The following is a 21,094-nucleotide window of genomic DNA, read 5'->3' as shown; positions in this document are numbered from 1 at the left end:
GAGTTTCTAGGAATCTGCAGAAACACTGTTGAGAGACACTATCAGCAAAAAAGCCCTGAAAGTAACTCAACCAACCACATACAACTGAGCCACTTTTGCCTAATCTTCTCTTACTACCTGGGTCTGACCTGGGAGCCATCAAAGAGTAGCTAGGGAGTGAGGGGAAGAAGTGGAGCTGGGAAGAGAGAGGAGGTCAATCACTGATGCACTTCAGATTTCCAGCCAGATACAGGGGAAGGGAGAAGCTTCAAATAGGATAAGATTCAAAGCTTTTTATATTATTGGGTAGGGCTTTGAAAAGTACTGAAATGAGACTGTTCTTGTGACTAAATGGGGGCAGAGAGGCTTGTCCTAGATGCCAACAAATGATGGGGAAAGAGAAACATCCTAGGGATATATATGAAAGGTAAGAGGGCAAAACCTTGCTTGCTTGCTTGCTTTTTCTTTCTTTCTCTTTCTTTCCCTCCCTCCCTCCCTCCCTTGTTCCTTTCCTTTCTTTTCCTTTCCTTTCCTCTTTTCTTTTCTCTTTCTTTCTCTTTCTTTCTTTCTTTCTTTCTTTCTTTCTTTCTTTCTTTCTTTCTTTCTTTCTTTCTTTCTTTCTTTCTCTTTCTTTCTTTTTCTTTCTTTCCTTCCTTCCTTTCTTTCTCTTTCTTTTCTTTCTTTCTCTTTTCTTTCTTTCTTTCTTTCTTTCTTTCTTTCTTTCTTTCTTTCTTTCTTTCTTTCTTTCTTTCTTTCTTTCTTTCTTTCTTTCTTTCTCTTTCTCTCTTTCTTTCTTTCTCTCCCTTCCTTCCTTCTTCTTTCTCTTTCTTTCTTACTTTTCTCTTTCTCTCTCTCTCTCATTCACTCACTCTCTTGTTCTTCCTTTTTGTATCCTACTGAGTCTAGCTGATTCAATAAATTAGTTATACTTAAACTGATAGCAATTGATTTTCGTTTTCTTCAGCTTTGGTTTTATTCCTGTCTCTGAAGACACACATAAATCATTTATTCATATGCTAAATTCAACACCTTCAAAGATTTGAAAATAGCATTAATGGGGCCATTGAAATTATTGATATTCAAGGTCCAAAATCCTCTGATTCCTTAGCCAGTTTTAATTTAACTGTATTTTTATCTTACACCTGGTCACCCTCTTCCCCTGTCATGCTAGGTTTATATCATTCCTCTTAAAACTGAGACTTTTCTTACAAATGTACTCTGAGCATAGTGAGGCTGTTCCTGCCATAGATCCTGTCAGGCCGCACTGCATAGTGATCATAAAACTCTATAATGCAACAGGACCAGCCAGGAATAGTTAGCTTAATAGTTATGAGAAAGTAAAAATTAAAAGTATAATTTTCAAATAAATTGGTGCTAAAGAGTCAAATTTGAATCAGATGCATTTTAAAGATAAGGCCATTCTTCTGTTTAGGTGGAATAGTTAGATGGGTGGCAATATGGTATGATTTGATTGTTAACAGTATGCAAAAAGTGTTTTTCTACACTGGCACCTAAAATGCTAGTGAATTATTTGTTTTCCAATGACAAGATTTAGAACACTGGAGAAGTCCCTTAAGATTACAATGCACTTTTTTTCCAACGGGGAACTAGATGAGAATGAATTAAATTCTTCATTTATTGAGCAAATACTATAAATAAGGCACTATTGTATCATATAATCAGCTCGATTTGTTCTTGAAACTAGTCCAGAAGTGAGAGGGAAGATAGACAAATGTCCAGCTAACACTGGTACAGAACAAATTGAAATAAGATAAAAGAATTCAAGCACCATGAAGGTATATATTGGCTCTCAAAAAATATTTGTTGAAAAATTGGATGAATAAGCTACCACACACAGTGAAACCCAAGGAAGAAGAATTTGTGTCCCTTCCTGTTTTATAACTCAGTGATTCTTGTACTGGTCCCCCTTTTAAAGAGTTTCTTCCCTTTGTCTGGTATTATTTAGAAATTTAAATATTCCTAAGATGTAACTTATTACACAAATAACACTTTTTTTAAAAAAAATGAATTATCGCGGCAGTCACAGAGAGCTGAAGAATACAAAGCATCTTGCTGGCAGGGAAGAACAGACAAGAAGAGGGAGAAAACAAGATTTAGAAAAGGTGACTGTGGACAGACAGGAGTGAAACTCTATTCACTTCTCAAATATCCTAAGGTTGTTCATTCAGTACGACATACCTGGACCCCGAATGGCTTGGAGTGTTTGTTCCTCAAGCACTGTGTTTGTTTTGAAATTTCATTGTAAGTCACAGAAAGTTTGGGATAGTGAAGCTGGAGCTGAGATCAAAGTTTGAAAATTTTTATTCATAAAATGGAAACTAAATAGAACCTGTTGGTAACAGATTCTAAGTGAGAATGGAAGGTCTCCAAGAGCCAAACGTTTGACTGGGGTGAAATAAAGAAGGAGAATGTCACAGCTGGGTTTTCCCCAAAACCCTTTGTAATTCTAACCACATAGGTGTCACAGGAAGTCACTGATGCAGGTCTGAATTGCAGGGAAGTACTAAGTAGGGAATAATGTGAGCTGATATGGTTGAATAAAGCATACATTAGGGAATCAGTTTAAGTCTAGCATGTAACTGGAGGGGTTGAGATTGAGGAGGAGTGCTATTGTACATGTATTTAGAATATTTTAAATAGTACAAAATAGCTTTTTTGACTCAATAGTTTGGACATATGCAATTACATAAACTCAAAGTTATATTAGCATATTGGCAGGAAAAGGAAAACGTGTTATCTGATGAAATTTAAAAAGGATAAAGTAGCTATTATTCCTCTCTCTTGAGTTCATATAGCTCTTGGCATGTAATGGATGGAAATTATGATCAATGGGGCCATAAGCTATGCAGTGGGTGGTAGTGCATGTTACAGGGATGTGATCATGAACATTCCACATCTCAAGAATGATTGCAAATTGTTCTCATTTAATCTTAGTTTTTATGTGTGCAGCTAATTATTTTCCTGTAAGAAATAGGTGCTAAGAAAGTTAGTTGTCTGCATGAGTCATGTGCAGTAAAACTACTTTCTCCTTTTTACTTTTTATCATTTTAAATGTATTCAATATTTCTTAACACAATTATTGCATTTTTTATTGCCCCTATTCTTTAAGTTTTTTAGCCTTCCATGTTTGCTATTTTATGCTGGTTTTTGGCCATTTGATTCTCATCTGCATTCACCTGCAAACCAATTTGGTGAAAGATATCAAATTGGCCGGGTGTGGTGGCTCAAGCCTGTAATCCCAGCACTTTGGGAGGCCGAGGCAGGTAGATCATGAGGTCAGGAGATCGAGACCATCCTGGCTAACACGGTGAAACCATGTCTCTACTAAAAATACAAAAAATTAGCCGGGTGTGGTGGCGGGCGACTCTAGTCCCAGCTACTTGGGAGGCTGAGGCAGGAGAATGGCATGAACCCGGGAGGCGGAGCTTGCAGTGCCGAGATCGCACCACTGCACTCCAGCCTGGGTGACAGAGAGAGACTCCGTCACAAAAAAAAGAAAAAGAAAGAAAGATATCAAATTAACCATTTTTATTATTTATCTCCAAAAGTTATTTGGAGAGATAGCTATTTATACTACAGCCTAATTTTAGTTTTCTGAATGATTTATTGATTTCAGTGATTATGCTTTTGGGTTTATTACTCATGGTCACACTCTGTATTAATGAGCCAATAATAGCATATTACTTGTAATCAAACTCATCTGGCTTCCCTCACCAAGAAAACAACAGAGAAGATAGACACTTCTCTGCACAATGTATGCTTCTTTTTTTAATCTTTAAGAATCAAATTTCTGATTATAGATGTGGTTGGTATGCATTTGCTTTAACAGAAATATTGTTATTCTACCCTCACAATTATGTATGTAAATAAATATGGAGCTATTTCAGCTTCAGTCTTGAGGCCCTAATATAATAGATGCTAACAATACCCATGTTCCAAAAGGAGATGCTGTTAATTGTATTTCAATAAAACTGATTAAAAATGTGATTAAAAAAATGCTTATTGCGTTTTAAAAGCCTGTAGTACTTAGTCTTTAGTCACTCAAGAAGACCAGAAATTAATAATTGGAAACACACAATTCCAATCTTGGAAAATGATCACGAAAAGAGCCTTAAACCAGAAAGTGAAAATCCCTCAAGTTTAATGATATTGTAGATCTTCTAGAAGTGTTCTTTTCCTTTCTTGGGTGAAAGGTGATTATTTGAATTTCTAATAAAAAAATAACTGAAGTCAGAGAGGAATAGTGCCTCCATGTATCAGCTTGAGGATCCAGTGGCAGTAGAGCACAGGGCTGCCATTGGGTTGGTCAGCCTATGTGATGGGTGAAATTATGAGATTCAAGATGAGAAACAAAGACACATAGGAAGAAAATGGACACGTGATGGCAGAGGCAGAGGTTGGCATGATGCACCTGTAAGGCAAGGAAGGCTGGCAAGCACCAGAAGCTAGGGGAGGCAAAGATTTTCCCCTACGGGTTTCAGAGGGAGCATGGCCCTGACATCCTCTTGATTTTGGATTACCAACCTCCAGAACCATGAGACAATAAATAACTTTCCCTTGTTTGAAGCCTCCCAGATTGTGCTACTTTGTTACAGCAGCCCTAGGAAAGTAATACAGAATGTAGTTAGGCTCCAAGTGATACAAAATATAGGCAGTTTTCCTTGGTCAGGTTGTGAGACATATGAGAGAAAGAAAGAGTGCTCCAGGGTCATTTCAGATCTCGTTCAAATGGACTACTTGGTGGTGCAAGGAAAACTCAACAAAAAGATGTTGAAAGTATACCCAAGAAGAGAAGAGTTCTGAGTAATGCTCTAGGGAGTGCTTCCACTGAGGCCTGCTAGTTAAAGATTTTCATGATTTTCCCAGAACTTCAAGTATAATAAAACAAAAATGTAAATAAAAAGATTTTCATGATTTTCTGTGATGAGGGTTTCCCAAGAACCCATGAGTATTTTCATAAGAGAAAGGATCTGCTTTAAATCTCAACACAACCATATCAGGGCCTAAGTAAAAACTCTCCTGCCTTTTTATATACTTTACCTCCTGTTTAGATCCTGGAGAGGTAACAAATCCGCAGTAGCAAGCTGAAGAAGGAGATGCTGAAGCACAAAGAGGATAAAAGGGAAGAAGGCAATCATTCCTTCTCTCTTCTCCCACTGTAGGTGGTCAAAGTTAATCAGGAGCGAAGCTTTAACACTGAATTACATCCAGGGTTGGTATTACATTGGGCAGAACATATTCAACGTCCCAGAACAGCTTGGGAGAGTGAAGACTTCTTAATTTTTTGAGTTTGACCAGAAAAATCATGGGACCTTCCCTAGATTCCATATAAACTGGTTATGTGGGAGGCAGTGAAGGGTGGAATAATCAGCTGTGAATTGATATGTAAAGGCAGATTGATAAATGAATAAAATTATTTTCCATTCCACCTCATGAGTCTTGTTCATTCTAAGTATTAGAAACACTAAACATTTTATACAAAGAGCTCCTTTTAGATATTATTTTATTCTGTTCTCATGAGAGGCCTATGAAGTGCACAGATACTGGTGATGAATAGCTGAAAGAGGTGTAGACAGACTTGCACACACTTTGACATGGAGATATTATTCCTCTCTGATTTCAGTGATAGTGATTTTAGGTATTTTCTCCTCACCATTAGGAAACACACTATCTTTGAAAATGTTGTTTTTTTATTAGAAATTCAAATAATCACCTTTCATCAAAGAAAGGAAAAAAAACACTTCTAGAAGATCTACAATGTCGTCAAACTTGAGGGATTCTCACTTTCAAGTTTAAGGTTCTTTTTGTGATTATTTTCTAAGATTGGAATTGTATGTTTCTGATTTTTGGAGTCCTCTTGAGTGAATACGAACTACCAACTATCACGGGCTTTTTAAATACAATAAGTATTTTTTCATCACATTTTAAATCAGCATTATTGAAATGCAATTAACAGCACATATTAAAAACATACAATTTGATAAGTCTTGACATAGACAGTCATCTTTGAAACCATCATCACAATAATAAACATAGCCATTAATTTCCAAAAATTTTCTCCCTTTGTAATCTCCTCCCCATCCCCAAATACATAGCACTTCTCTCTGTGAGAAGGTTTTTTAAATTTCAGTTTTCATTTCTTTAGTATATATGAGGCTATATACTAAAGTATATGAGACTATGCAAGCCATTTCTTCTTCAGTAAGTGTTGTTTGTTTCTCAAGGAAAGTGTCCATTTTTGTCTGTCATCAAATTTATTACCATAAAGTTATTAATAATATCCCTTTATAATTGTTTTAATATCTGCACAATCTGTAATGACATCACCTCTCTCATTTCAGATATTAGTAACTTACGTGTTTTCTCTTTTTTTTCTGATCAGTATGGTTAGTTTATTGATTTTATTCATCAATAATAACCACATTTTGGTTTTCATGATTTATGTTCTTCGTTGTTTCTTTGTTTACTATTTTATTAATTTGCACCCTGATCTTTGTTATTTCCTTTTCTATATTGAAGTACTTAATTTTCTTTTTTTTAAGGTGAAATCTAAGACCTTTCTTCTTTTGTAATGCAGGCATATTCATGCTATAAGTGTCCCTCATATATTACTTTGGCCATATTAGACAATTTTTGATATGTATATTTTCATTTTCATTTATTAAAAAATACTTTCTAATTTTACTCTGATTTCTTTTTTGACCAATAGGTCATTTAGTAGAGGGTTATTCAGTTTCCAAATATTTGGGGATTTTCTAGGGATCTTTCTGTTGTTGATTTTGAATTTAATTTCATTGTGGCCAGAAACAATACATTGTAAGATTTGAACCTTTATTAGTTCTGTCAATCTTTTCTCTTCCTACACTATGGCCTGGGAATTCACTTTAGAAAGTGAGCTGGAGCATGGGAGGCATTGTTTCCCACATTCTAGCGATCACTGTCCTTTGTTGCCTGAGGGCCAATGTCTTAAGCACTGTTGTTTTCTATATTTGGTCCAGATTTTCAGTTGTTTCAGGTAGGAAGGTAAATCTGGTCCCTGCTACTCTATCTTGTTTAGAAGCACAAGTTTGTATTTAGGTTAAATATTGTTTTTATGTGCTTTCAGTGAAGCTACTATATAGGAATTCTTGATTCAGCTCTGTGTTTGTAAACAAAATAGTGGCAAAGTAACAGGAAGAATCCACAGAAAGTGGGCAAAATATGTGCTTGGTTAATGTCTGCCAGGAGGAGTCTGGAGTTTGGGGGAAAAAAAACATAGTGAGATATACCAACTGTACAAAATCAGACAACAAAATGGTTAATAATAATAATTAGACTTCTAAGGACACCATGAGTACAAGATTGTAGTTGATTGTAGAAATACAGTGATATAATAGGCAAGCTCAAATGGAGACAAAGGAAGCCTAGGGTTCTAGTTTTTGCATGGACACTGTGAGATATTGGCAAGTGATCTAACCCATCTAAGTATTATTAATAAAAATAATATGGTGACTTGGAAATAGATTTCTGGACAGCATTCACAGAAATTCTGATCTAACACATTTGAAGTGAGGTCTTCAAATCTCTATTTTTGTTAAGTTTTATAGCAGTTATATTGATGCAAAACTAGTTTGGGAGTCTGCTGATAAGATGAGCTCTTACATTGCTTTTCAACTCTAGCCTTACTCATATTTAACTTTTAGTAACGATAATACTAGCTATCGTTTGTTGAGCACTGCATATGTACCGTCTTAGGTGCCTTACATACACGTCCCCTAGCCCCCTAGTCTTACACAGCAGATCTTATTATCCTCATTTTCTGAAAGAAGGTTGACATTTCTTTCTTAGAATGGCCTAGGAATTTGCCCAAGGCCACATATGGAGTCTGTCTAGAAAATAATAAACATAAATTTTATTTGTGACCTGGCACCAAAACTGTGCTTTTTCTATTTAATCATGCTGCCTATCAAAAGACTAATCTGTATATCCTTAATGTTTTAATATTATTGGTTCATGTCAGTCCAGTTTGTCAAAGGTTGACAAAGGCTCTTAAATATTCTAGAGAAGCATGAACAGAAGTGTTCTACAGATAATGGAAAAATAATTTTAAAATACTAGTAGTTTATAGAACACTTATTTACACTAGGTTAAGGGCTATATTACATTATTTATTTCAGTGATTTTTATGTGTTTGAGGGTTTCTTCGGGACAATTTGTCCATTACCTATATATTATAATTTGAATGAATGTATTGACTTAAGCCCTTTGTAATACCTTTAACATATGATACTTCCTGTCCATAGGAAATTTATATGCGCTTACTATTTTCATGTATATCTTCCCTTTTAGCCTCTTCTACTTATCATCTCTTTATTTTTTTCTATTAGTTTCTTTCATTCTTTTGTCATTTTTCCCCTTTTTATAATTCAAGGCAGTGCTTAAGAGAAGTCCCCTCTATGTGTTTATTTCTTGTTTTCAATTTTAAAACACTTGATAATGTTATTTCATATCAGAAATGGGTAGAGACATTCATACCATCCAGGTGTGAAGAAAGTGAGAGAATGTTATATGGATCAGATACAAAGATATTGCTGTGAACCCTGTGATTCAGGTGAATATTTGTATTTCAGAAGTTTTACCAAGATTCGAAGGAAGAATACAATTAATAAAAATGAAAACTTTTTATGTCCTGTCCAGATCTTTCATAAATATTTGTAATATTTATTTGTAAAGTACTTTGAGTATTTGGGGCAATGCTTTGGATTGGGGTCACTGATTTAAATTCTGTCCATTCCCTCTCTTTCCTACCAGTTGCCTTTGTCTCCCCTCTCCCTCTATTTAATTGGAGCTTTTCTCAAACTTGAGCTGATCTGAATGGAGTTACAAAGTGAAATTAACTAATTCCCTTGAAAGAAGTAGGGGTAGCAATACTTCAGAAAGCTTATTAATTCCTCTTTTCACTCTGCCTCCCTGCTCTGCTCTCAGACCTCACTTGGAACCCTTGGAGAAGGAAAATTAACAAGCCTCCTGAAGCTGAACCACTACAGCCTTTCAAGGGAATTGGCTAATTTCACTTTGCTGCTCCATTTGGAGCAGCTGGGGGTACTGATCTTGAGGGAAATAATAGGACCTAGTGCTTGACATCCTTTACATTTTTAAATAAAATTCTACTAAGTTTTCTCATCAAGCTAAAAAATGGTGTTCACCATATGCCTACATCACTGGTTTATATACTGACCCAAGCTATTCATACATCTTCCTCTATTTTCATTTCTTAAGCCCGTTCGAACCTTCCAAATTCTTTTTGATCCCTGATACTGAATAACTTCTTTCCTAAATGTCCAATAATTTTGTTTATCAGTAAGCAACAAATAGTTAAGTCATTTCTTTTTCTAGTGGCGTTCTGACTACAATGCCCTCTGCCCCTACTTCCTTTTCAGAATCCAAGATACGTTATTTGGTCCTTGTTTAGGATATTCAGTCTTGGTCTCTTAAAGCAGAAGTATTCTACATCATGCCTATTTCTATGCTTTACTTAGAGAGCATCACAGAAAGAAATCAGATGGCCCTTGGTGAGGGCTCTCACAATGCTCTCATTCCTGAATTCTCTCAACGCTTCTGTAACATGACCACACTTTCAGATTCACAACACATTCTTTTTCTAGGTTAACAAATTCATAGGACATTAACAGTTTCACACTGTACTCTGGGGGCATTTTAGCATTAACCTCTTTACATTCTGAGCCTTACCCATGTGAGTCTTCTCAGTTCCTCTCAAAGATATTTTAATGATGGAGCTTCATCTTTTGCCTTATGGTGACTACATTTCTTCAGTTCCCACTTGTGTGGAAGTTTCATAAAAATCCTGCTTAGAGTCTGAAATGAATTGCTTTTTGTAGAATGGCCCTTCAAGTAGTTCCAGACTAATGAGAGCAAACAAGATGGACTTGCAAAAGTTAACATTCAAAAATATATAATGTTTAAAGTAACTATCATATCACCCACAGGCACTATGGACAATCAGAGGTAGATGCTTTTTGATATTAACCACATATATTTCTGTGTATCATCAATTGCTGTTGCATGCTTTTGTGTTGTGAATGTATTAAAAAGTATTCTTTTTGAAAATAATGGAAGACTCCAGTTTTGACATCAGAGCCTCTGACAAGTGAATCTGTTCTCATTATCTCAACATCTATCTTGGCTTGTAAAAATCCTGCAGGTTTATGATGCATCACGATATCCTTCACTACCTCCTCTTGTTCTTAAACATAAAGCTGCCACTTGTGCTAGGACAAGCTTGATAAGATTGTCTTATAGATCCAATTCATTTAAAGGGAACATTGCTGCCGACACTAACATCCCTTTGCCACAGCTCTTCTCTGCCTGAGTTAGAATATTATGCTCGAGAGTTAGAAGGATGAAGTGCAGATATACTATATGCACAAAATTACCACTCACTCCTAAAGGGTTAGGGCCTTAAATATCAAGATATTCATTCTAATATGAACAGAGGAAAAGTGCTGTTTTTGCACTTTCTTAAATGAGGCCATAGGCTTCAACCATCTACTATACTATCCTTAGTAAGTGGACAATAAGAATAATAAACCGTGGTTCATTTTAGATGTTAACCCACATCCAAATACCTGAATGACCTTCTCTCAAAGCTGTTTTAAATAAATGGTGTATAAAATACACACCAAGAGAGTCATAAACGGCCAAGGTGATATTTGAGGCCTTATGGGAGGCACTCATTTCAAAAATTCCATGCTCTGTCACCTCTAATGATCTTTGGCTCTTCATTCAGCTGAGAGTTGGCTTTTTAATGAACAAATGCCCTAAGCAGTCTAGATGGCATTCTTATTATGGTCATATATTTTGGAAGTGTGATGGGGAAGAAACTGATATAAGAAGAAGGTGTAAGAGAAGGAAAAGAATACCCGAGAAATGGAGGGCATACATGTCCCCGTCAAAGTGATAATAAATGTGGTGGGGTGGCAATGCCTGTGGTTGTAAATGCCAGTTGATGAATGAAGCCTCATATTTTGCACCCCCAGACTTTAAGGATTCTGGATGTATCCAAGTGTCTGTTGTATATAAGTCTGATAGGCACACAGTCTAGCCCATAATCAGTGTACGTGTATTTTTTTCATATTATAGAAATGTGGATGTTCCCTGGGGTTATAAAAGAATCCCGGGGTCCTCTGAGGTATTCCAGGAAGTGTGGGACCAAGTAAACTGCTCCTAAACGTCTTGGAATGTCTTGAATTCTTGTAGTTAAGAAAGGAAGAGGAAAAACTCTATAAATAATTTGCCAGGTTTCCACTAGTTATCTTGGCCTGAGAATTGTCCCCTTGGATGTAGTCCTAGTGGAGTTTAGAGCACTCTTTTTTTTTTTTTCCCCAACTTCATCAGTCTCAGAAGCTTCTGGACCACACTGGAATCCTGTTAAGAGTTAAATATAAATATCTCAGCAGCATCATGGGCTTCTAAATCAGGCAACAAGAGGAAATTCAAATATCATTACCTCTAACTCAGTTAGCCCAGGTCATGAAGCTCAGGGACATTTGATTATCTTCAGTGATTGATTGTGGCTCCTAAATGGCTCTATTCCATATGGAAGCATCTTTTCCTTACATTTGAAACAAAATATTGGAAACTAAGGTTTATGTTAGCTCCTGTAAGCACACTTTCAAAATTATATTTGGTTTATGTTAGCTCCTGGAAGCACACTTGCAAAATTATATTTGATAAACTTTTGGGTTTTGAAGGAAGCCAGATACCATTTTAAAGCATATTGTGTCAAATGACATGTTTCCAGTTATACCTGGAGGAATTATTCGCTTTTTATCATCAAACAAAGACATTTGCTTTTGTACTATATAGGGACTCTGGACTAATCAAGAAGCACAAATGACACGTGATAATTGCTTTAATATAATTCTATGTGACTTACTTGTCACCCATGTATAGAGTAGACTTGTATGTATATTTTCAGCATATTAAACTTGCTTCCAGTATCTTTTCGATTTTTTTTTTAACTGCAAAATATTTTCATTAATCTAGATGACTGGGAGTTAAAGAAAGGTAGCTTCTGAAAATTCCTTTCCACGTGTAAGTCTGCAGATTCAAATAGTATTTATCAAGTTAATGTTATGTATCAACTTCAGAACCCTGCCATTTCATTTATTTATAGTGAGACATGAGTAGATAGAAATAGCCATATACTTTGTTTTTTATTCTGATATGTGTTTAAAACGAGGTGAAATCAGTATCTGACAAGGGCATTGACCAGGGTATCTGTAATTCACAAGTGATGAGAAGGGAAGAGTTAATGGGATTTTTAATATGCTGAATAGGGCTTTTCTGCTGAACAGCACTACATTGTCTGAGAGCAACAGCTCTTGAATATTAAAAGAGAACCGTTTTGTCTTGTCCTGTTGCCATGGAAGGAGAGAAAGTGATTTTAGAAAAACAAACAGGAGAAGTCTTGAAGAAATTAGATAGATTTGAAAAAAATTTGCCTGGTGGTATTCCTCTTGCCCAAACTGTATATATGTATAGGAGGAAGGCAGGGCAAATAATCCATCCTTCCATTGTTTTGAAGACAGATTAAAGCTCTATTGCTGTCCTTGAGACAATGCAGGATGGGAGTGCTAAGGCAGGATGAAACTAGTATGTAGCTAGTATACACATTAGGACTGTACTTTCATTAGGCATTCATGGGTGCACTTACTGCACCACCTTAGAGGCAGCACAAGCTACTTTTTGCTTTTATGTGGCCATATATTTGTCATAGGAAAGAAAATTTTAAAAACTATTTCATCTCCATGGATTGGAAATCTTTCTTTATGTTATGCTCCATTAAAAAAGAAAAACAAGTTCAAGGTCTCAGTGCTTTACAACAATAACAGTTTATTTCCTACTCTGTCAATGTAGGTTCTAGGAGAGCTGTGGGTCTGCCTCACATATCTTCCTTATTTGGTGATTGAGACTAAAGGAAAGAGCCTTATCTTGGTCTTGTGGCAAAGGGAAAGAACAGTGACAGAGCCATGGGATGGCTCTTGAAGCATCTACCCAGAGGTGGCAGATAGCACTTTTACTCATACTGCATTGGCCATAGTAAGTTACATGGCCAAGTGTGATATAAATGACCTCCTCAGACCATGGAGTATTCACAAAGACAAGCATTTCAAGTCACATGCTAACAGATAGATGCATATAATTTTCTTTTAGGAAGGAGAATGAAAATACATAATTGAGATAAATAATGCCATCTTCATCACCCTTGATCAATTTTGAAGGCTTATGGAAATAAAATGTGATACATCAGAGGCTATAGATCTTGCTCCTTAGGTGTATACAGAGTTAGGCTAGCAGTGATTCCCACAGTTTAGAGTTCCTGAAGATCACCTAAATAAGTTGTTAAAAATGTAAGTTCTTTCAGCCCAATGCCCATCATTCAAAGAGTAAATAAAGAAGTTATGATATATATATATACACACACACACTCCATGAGATACTATTCAGCCATAAAAATAAATGAAATAATGGCATTTGAAGCAACCTGGTTGGAACTGAAGACCATTATTCTAAGTGAAGTAACTCAGGAATGGAAAACCAAGCATCATATGTTCTCACTTACAAGTGGGAGCTAAGCTATGGGGGTATGCAAAGGCATAAGAATGATACAATGGACTTTGGGGACTTGGGGGAAAGGGTGGGAGGGGGTGAGAGATAAAAGACTACATATTGGGTACAGTGTACACTGCCTGAGTGATGGTTGTACCATAATCTTACAAATCACCACTAAAGAACCTAGTCATGTAACCAAATACCACGTGTTCCCAAAAACACATTGAAAAAAAAAAAAAAAGAAATAAACAAAAGGAGGAACAATTAAAAACAAAACACTCCTGTTCTAGAAAAAGGAGTATGAAGCATAACTAAATTAGTGCTTAGGCATGAACATTTGGGTGATAAAATTACAAAGAAAATAAAGACGTGATTACCATAAAGATCAGGACTGTGATTACTGTTGAAAAGAGGGAAGGGACTGTGGTTAGGATAGATGGATGGAAAAAATATATTTTTTAAACCTAGCTGTGGTTACAAGGGTATTTGGTTTATTTTATATAGTCTTCTATATCTGTTAGATTTTACAATAAAAAGTTTTTTTAAACACTGAATAAAAAACAGCAGGTTCTCTGATGCAAGACAAGGATGCCCTCTCTCACCACTTCTATTCAACATCGTATTGGAAGTCTTAACTAGAGCAATTAGGTAAGAGAAAGAAATAAAGTGCATCCAAATAAGAGAGGAAGTCAAACTATCCCTGTTAGTAGATGACATGATGCTATATCTAGAAAACTCCATAATCTTCAGCTGATAAACCATTTCACCAAAGTTTCATGACACAAAATCAATGTACTAAAATCACTAGCATTCTTATACACCAACAACAGCCAAGCTGAGAACTAATTCAGGAAGGCAATCCCATTCACAACTGACAACTGCCACAAAAAGAATAAAATACCTAGGACTACAGATAACCACGGAAGTAAAAGATCTCTACAATTAGAATTACAAAACACTGTCAAATAAATCAGAGAAGACACAAACAAATGGAAAAACATCCTGTGCTCATGGATAGGAAGAATCAATATCCTTAAAATGGCCATACTGCCCAAAGCATTTATAGATTCAATACTATTCTTATCAAACTACCAACAACATTCTTCAGAGAACTAGAAAAAAAATTTTAATTCATATGAAACCAAAAAAGAACCCAAATAACCAATGCAATCCTAAGCAAGAAGAACAAAGCTGGATGCATCACACTACCTGACTTCAAAGTATACTACAGGGCTACAGTAACCAGAACAGCATGATACTGGTACAAAAACAGGCACATAAACCAATGGAACAGAATAGAGAGCCCCAAAACAAAGCCACAGATCTACAGACATCTGATCTTCAACAAAGCTGACAAAAACAAGCAATGGAGAAAAGACTCTATATTCAATAAATGGTGCTGGGATAACTGGCTAGCCATATGCAGAAAATTGAAACTGGATCCCATCCTTAAACCATATGCAAAAATTCACTCAAGATGTATTAAAGACTTAAATGTAAAACTCAAAACTCTAAAAACCCTAGTGTCTTCTAGGGGTTTCTTATAGTTTCTTCTAGATGTTCTTATCTAAGCAATACCAATCAGGACACAAGCATGGGCAAAAATTTCATGACAAAGGCACCAAAAGCAATCCCAACAAAAGCAAAAATTTAAAAATGGGATTTAATTGAATTTAAGAGCTTCTGCACAGGAAGAGAAACTGTTAATAAACAGACAGCCTACAGAATGGGAAGAAAATACTTGCAAACTATGCATCTGACAAAGGTCTAATATCCAGCATCTATAAGGAACTAAGACAAATTTACCAAAGGAAAACAAACAACCCCGTTAAAAAGCGGGCAAAGGGGCTGGGCATAGTGGCTCACGCTTGTAAACCCAGCACTTTGGGAGGCCGAGGCAGGCGGATCATGAGGTCAGGAGATTGAGATCATCCTAGCTAACATGGTAAAACCCCGTCCCTATTTAAAAAAAAAAAAAAAAGTTAGCTGGGCTTGGTGGCGGGCACCTGTAGTCCCAGCTACTCAGGAGGCTGAGGCAGGAGAATGGCATGAACCTGGGAAGTGGAGGTTGCAGTGAGCAGAGATCAGGCCACTGCACTCCAGCCTGGGTGACAGAGTGAGACTCCGTCTCCAAAAAAAAAAAAAAAAAAAGTGGGCAAAGGACATGAACAGACACTTTTTTTTTTAAAAGATATACGTGTGGTCAACAAGCTTTGAAAAAAGGCTCAATATCACTGATCATTAGAGAAATGCAAATCAAAACCACTTCACACAGGTCAAAATGGCTGTTGAGAAAATGTCAAAGTAACTGTTGCTGACAAGGTTACAGAGAAAAGGAAACACTTACACACTGTTGGTAGGAATGTAAGTTAGTGTAACCATTGTGGAAAGCAGTATGATGATTCCTCAAAGAGCTAAAATCATTCTACCATAAAGACACATGCACACAAATGTTTTTGTTTGCTTTTTTTTTTCTTTTTGAGACATAGTCTTGCTTCATCACCAGGCTGGAGTGCAATGGCACCATCTTGGCTCACTGCAACCTCCACTTCCTGGATTCAAGCAATTCACCTGCCTCAGCCTCCCGAGTAGCTGGGACTACAGGCACGCATCACCATGCCAAGATAACTTTTGTATTTTTTGTAGAGACGGGATTTCACCATGTTGGCCAGGATGCTCTAGATTTCTCGACTTCGTGATCCACCCACCTTGGCCTCCCAAAGTGCTGGGATTACAGGTGTGAGCCACTGCACCTGGCCACGAATGTTTAAGCACGATTCACAATAGCAAAAATATAGAATCAACCTAAATGCTCATCAGTGACAGATTGGATAAAGAAAATGTGGTAGATATACACCATGGAATATGATGCAGTCATAAAAACAAACAAACAAACAAAAAAACGAGACAATGTTTTTCGTGGGAACATGGATAGAGCTGGAAGCTATTTGCCTTAGCAAACTAACAGAGGAACAGAAAACCAAATATACATGTTCTCACTTATAAGTGATAGATAAATGATGAGAACTCATGAACATAAAGAAGGGAACAACAGACACAGGTCTGCTTGAGCATGGAGGATAGGAGGAGGGAGAGGAGCAGAAAAAGTAACTATTGGGTACTAGGCTTAATATGTGGGTGATGAAATAATCTATACAACAAAACCCTGTAACATGAGCTTAGCCATATAACAAACCCTCACATGTACCCCTGAAACTAAAATAAAAGTTTAAAAAAATGCAGGTTATCAATATCACCTCTCCTCCATCTCACCCCAACTGTCACTTCTAACACTGAGGTCCAGGAATCTGCATTTGAAGAAGTAACTTGGCAACATTTTCTGAAACACTGACCCAGATGAGCTCTGTCTTCAGTCATGTAGTTGTGCTGTAAGAAAAATAGTATCCAGAGAAATAGTTTCTATGAATTCCCAATCCTTAGCTTTCAGTATTTCACAGTCCATATATTTTGGAATCCCTTTTATTCTTCTCTCTTCTCACTCATGGTAAAAGGAGAATAGAAAAGTAACACATGTCCAGATATGTTATAAAAGAGGATTAATATTATCAAGAGGGCAGTTTATTTGTCCTCCTCTAAACATTCTACCCTAGAGAATTAGAAACACACTGGGGAGTAGATTCCTTCAAAAGACCAAAAGATCAGTTATTTATGCATTCGTTTGCACCATTTCAGGATGCAAAGTTATCAGAAGAGACAACCTCTCTGGTCTCAAGCCAGCTGGAACACCACCAGGATGCGACTGGAATTCTTTAAGGAGTCTTTGAGGACACTCCATCTATCCTGGGCAAATTTCTTGAGACTTGCAGACTGGCTTACAAGGTGTCACAGGCTTCTGTTGTCCCTTGCTGTCTATCTGTAAGTAGTAAAAAGTCTCTTCATGCAGTTTGTTGTATGCACAGGTGTTTTGTCTCACTGGACTCAGACAAGTTGGTGACCAGTACACAGTGAACTTGCTTCACAACAAGAGGAGAAGGAATTCCAGGTAAATTGACCTTCTATTCCTCTGGGTATAACTATGATCCACTATTAGGAATATTATTATATTCTTTTTGGCAGTGGGCCACACTGGTACACAATTTGGGATGTGGTTGGGGGTAGGCTTAGAAATTCAGAGTGGAGCATACTATTAAACTTAAGTTAAACATCAGGATGGGTTTTGTCTACTATTTTGATTCTATTAATGCCCGGAACCTGAAGATAACAGGACCTTGCCATGCCAGTTACTATTTCTCCTTGAAGTGTTTCTTCTGAGCAGTAACTCTAAGGAATTGGCCGAGCATCACCTTGTTGCTTGTGCTGGGAGGGAGAGAGCAATGGCATTCCTGCTCTGAGGAAAGGGGCAGAAGCATCAACTCCCTTGCATTGTTGTCTTACAGAGAAAGTATTCTGTTTCCTACTTTTTTCACTTCACATTGTATCTTTTGCATTTTTCCTTCTTGCTACAATGTATTTAAAACTGACAATTACAGTCACTAAATGTATGTAATATTCCACCTAGTTAGTATATTTTTCTGCCATTTCCCTATTATTTAGTATTTAGAATATTTGCAATACTTGATATTAAAAAATAAATCTAAACATTTTCATGAAAGCTTTTGTCTCCCAAAACCTCGTTCTCTATCATAAATTCTTATTTAATTCCTGTGTTTAATGGAAAAATCCTTTTAAAATATGTGATTATTTTATTTTTGACATTTTAATTTACATGGGGCTATATTTCTGTTCTTTCTCACTCACATTGTCTCCCCTTATGTTTATTCTTAATTTTGTTTCTTGAGATGGAAAGAGGGAAAAGGGGTGTAGTGAGATCTAGGGGCACAGCCTGAAAAGTCAAAGGTAATTTAAATTTCTCTCAGAGCCATTTCTTTACAATGAAATGAGCAAATGGAAATGAAATAAGCAAAAACAAAATAAGAAGAAATAATTAAAAGCAAAGACACAAAAATTCTAAATTAAGAACTTTCTTAATAATTTTTTTTTTTAAGTAGAAAAATTCAAAGCTAGAGTGACTAAACTTTCAATTATGTGGAAGGCTTTAGAGCAGTGGTTCTCAGCCTGGGTGTGTGCCACACTGATATGTTTGGAATGGTGTGGGAAGGAGGATCACGCAGAGAGTGGGGTTAGGAACTAAGCCTACTTCTGAACCTCTTACTCAAATGGCAGCTTAGCCATCAAAATCTTGGGATCCTCATCACAATGGTGTGCATAAAAACATAAGTCTTGCTGATTAAAAAGAAATTAAGAACATTTAAAGGATGAAATTTAAAATACTGGCAGCTCTCGATTTGCTAATTCATATGTATCAATTTCAGTTACCATGGTTTAGTTAAATAACACCAGTCCCTCAATAACATGGTTCACGTTTCATTAACCATGGTATATTAACTGCAATTTCATGAAGTTCTAACCTCACTGATAGCACTTCAGTTCAGAAATCACTACATAAATAGCAGATGCACACCATGATCAGTGACGGATCACCTCAGTATGGCTACTGCACATCTGTTACTCAGTTACCACCCAGCAAAGCATGTAATTGTGTTGCCTCCACATCTTCCAATCATAAACTCACGTGACATTTTACAAAACAGATGATTAAAAGAAGAAATTGTGCAAGAGACCAAAGTACAGTAAAGAAATGAAAAGCAATAATGCTGGATGTGAAATTAGATCCAATAAGAAGACAGCTGACAATGGAATATTGACATTGCTGTCATTTGAGTTTCTGGGTATGAGGCCACGAAAATTTACTGAAAGAGAACTTAACATAAATGAGAAAGGTAGTTGTGATGAACAGAATGAAGATGTCCTAGAGGAAGTAATGCTGGCAGAACATTTTCACATTAGAAAAAACTCTTGGAGGTGTTTCAAGACACTGAAAGAACAAAGAATACAATGCCGGAAGGCATTCTGAACTTAGAAAAGCGTACGACAGTTCACCAGTGCGTAAAGAAAGATGGTGCTCCACATTGCCAGTTACATGACAAGGGGGCAAACATGGTTTAAACTACTTTTGATAAGTTTTTATGAAAAGTAAAACACTTTAGTTTTAAACATTTCTCATGTTTTAAGTTATATTGTACTAGGAATTAGTTTTACTATTTTTATTTCCTTGTACCTTTGTCAATGACAGCAAGAAAGATTTTGATGTTTTGGCAAAACTTTTTAAAGGCCAAGGCCCAATCATTAGTTTCCTCATTGATTATTAAGATTGCTTTGCACAATCATCTTGGCAGTCCCACATTATTGGGCTTGTACTGAGGATTATCTGTACCTTATTTTCTGTTACATAGTAATTTCAAATACTGTCTCCTTTAGTCCTCACAATAACTTGCTGAATGAAGCATGCATTATTATTTGCATTTAACAGAAAAGAGAGACTTTAGAGAGAACAAGAAATTTACACTTACTCTTGGCTGAGCTGTGGTTCTACAGTCGTCCTGTATCCTCTCTTCACTACAACGCTGCAGAGACTCATTCCCCTAAACTGCCCTGTCTGTCAGATGAGCACACCATGCATGTTACATTCCCAGAGTTTCAGCTATATCCTCTCCCACCCAGGGGCTCCTCTATTTTGCAGGTTCACTGTGGTCTCAATCTGAGTGTTGCCTTTGTAGATCAATCGCTCTTCTGTTTCTCTACTATTCAGGGCATATTGTTGTTGTTGTTTTAAAAACATCTGACTCTCACTTTTCTAATGAAACTGACTGTGTGTTTTTCCACAAAGCCAGACTCTCCTTTCTTATGATCAAATAATTAAAAGTAATGAATTAATGGAAGAAACTTGCCGACCCCTCCTAGTGACTATTAGAATCCCAAGACTTAATCCCAGTCCTTTTTCTTCCTCAATCATCAAGCCCATCACTTTTTCCTTCTTACATCTTGTGGATTTGTTTCTGCTCTCAATCTCTGTTTCTAGATATAAATGTAAACAGTCATCTCTGCTGTAGTATATTCATTTATTTTATGAACACTGATAACACTATGTTCCAGACATTCTTTTAAGTGCTTTATAGCTTTACAAATATTAGTTTATTTAAAACCTCTTAACAGCTACCTGAGGCAGATACTATAATTATCATTCTCATTTATAATTGAGAAACTGAGACAGAGGCTTAAAGTAACTTTCCTAAATTCACACACCTGGTAAGTGATAGAGAAAGGATTTGAAACCAGGCAGTCTAAGTGCAGAATCCATGCTTTAAGCACTGTTTTAGAATGTATCTCATTCATGCATACATTCATGCATTTATCCATTTAGCAAACATTTATTAAGTGCTTATTGTATCAAACACTGTAACAGAGAAGAAAGAAATGTGTAAAAAATAAGTGGAGAAATGTTTTATAGATTACGTCACAGGTCAGGGTTAAAGTAAAGACACTAAGGAGTGAGTGGTCAAGTCTAAACAAGAAAGGCAGAGAAGAAATTTAAAATAGATGAGTCTTGAAATATTTGTGG

The 21,094-nt window shown here is 36.4% G+C and overlaps 1 long non-coding RNA gene across 1 annotated transcript in view; it reads right to left on the bottom strand.

Annotated features, from left to right (window-relative positions):
• LOC112625453 overlaps positions 1 to 20,182 on the bottom strand; it is a 113,292-nt gene extending 93,110 nt beyond the window's left edge. The window contains exon 1 of the long non-coding RNA XR_003119598.1: positions 20,046 to 20,182. This is a non-coding gene — a long non-coding RNA (uncharacterized LOC112625453). The remainder of the gene's footprint in view (positions 1 to 20,045) is intronic.
• Between the last annotated feature and the right edge of the window lie 912 nt (positions 20,183 to 21,094).

Source organism: Theropithecus gelada, chromosome 5 (genome assembly GCF_003255815.1).
Source record: "Theropithecus gelada isolate Dixy chromosome 5, Tgel_1.0, whole genome shotgun sequence".
NCBI classification, from domain to species: Eukaryota; Metazoa; Chordata; class Mammalia; order Primates; family Cercopithecidae; genus Theropithecus; species Theropithecus gelada.
Note: the sequence above shows the minus strand (reverse complement) of the source record. Positions and strands in the feature narration are given on the sequence as shown.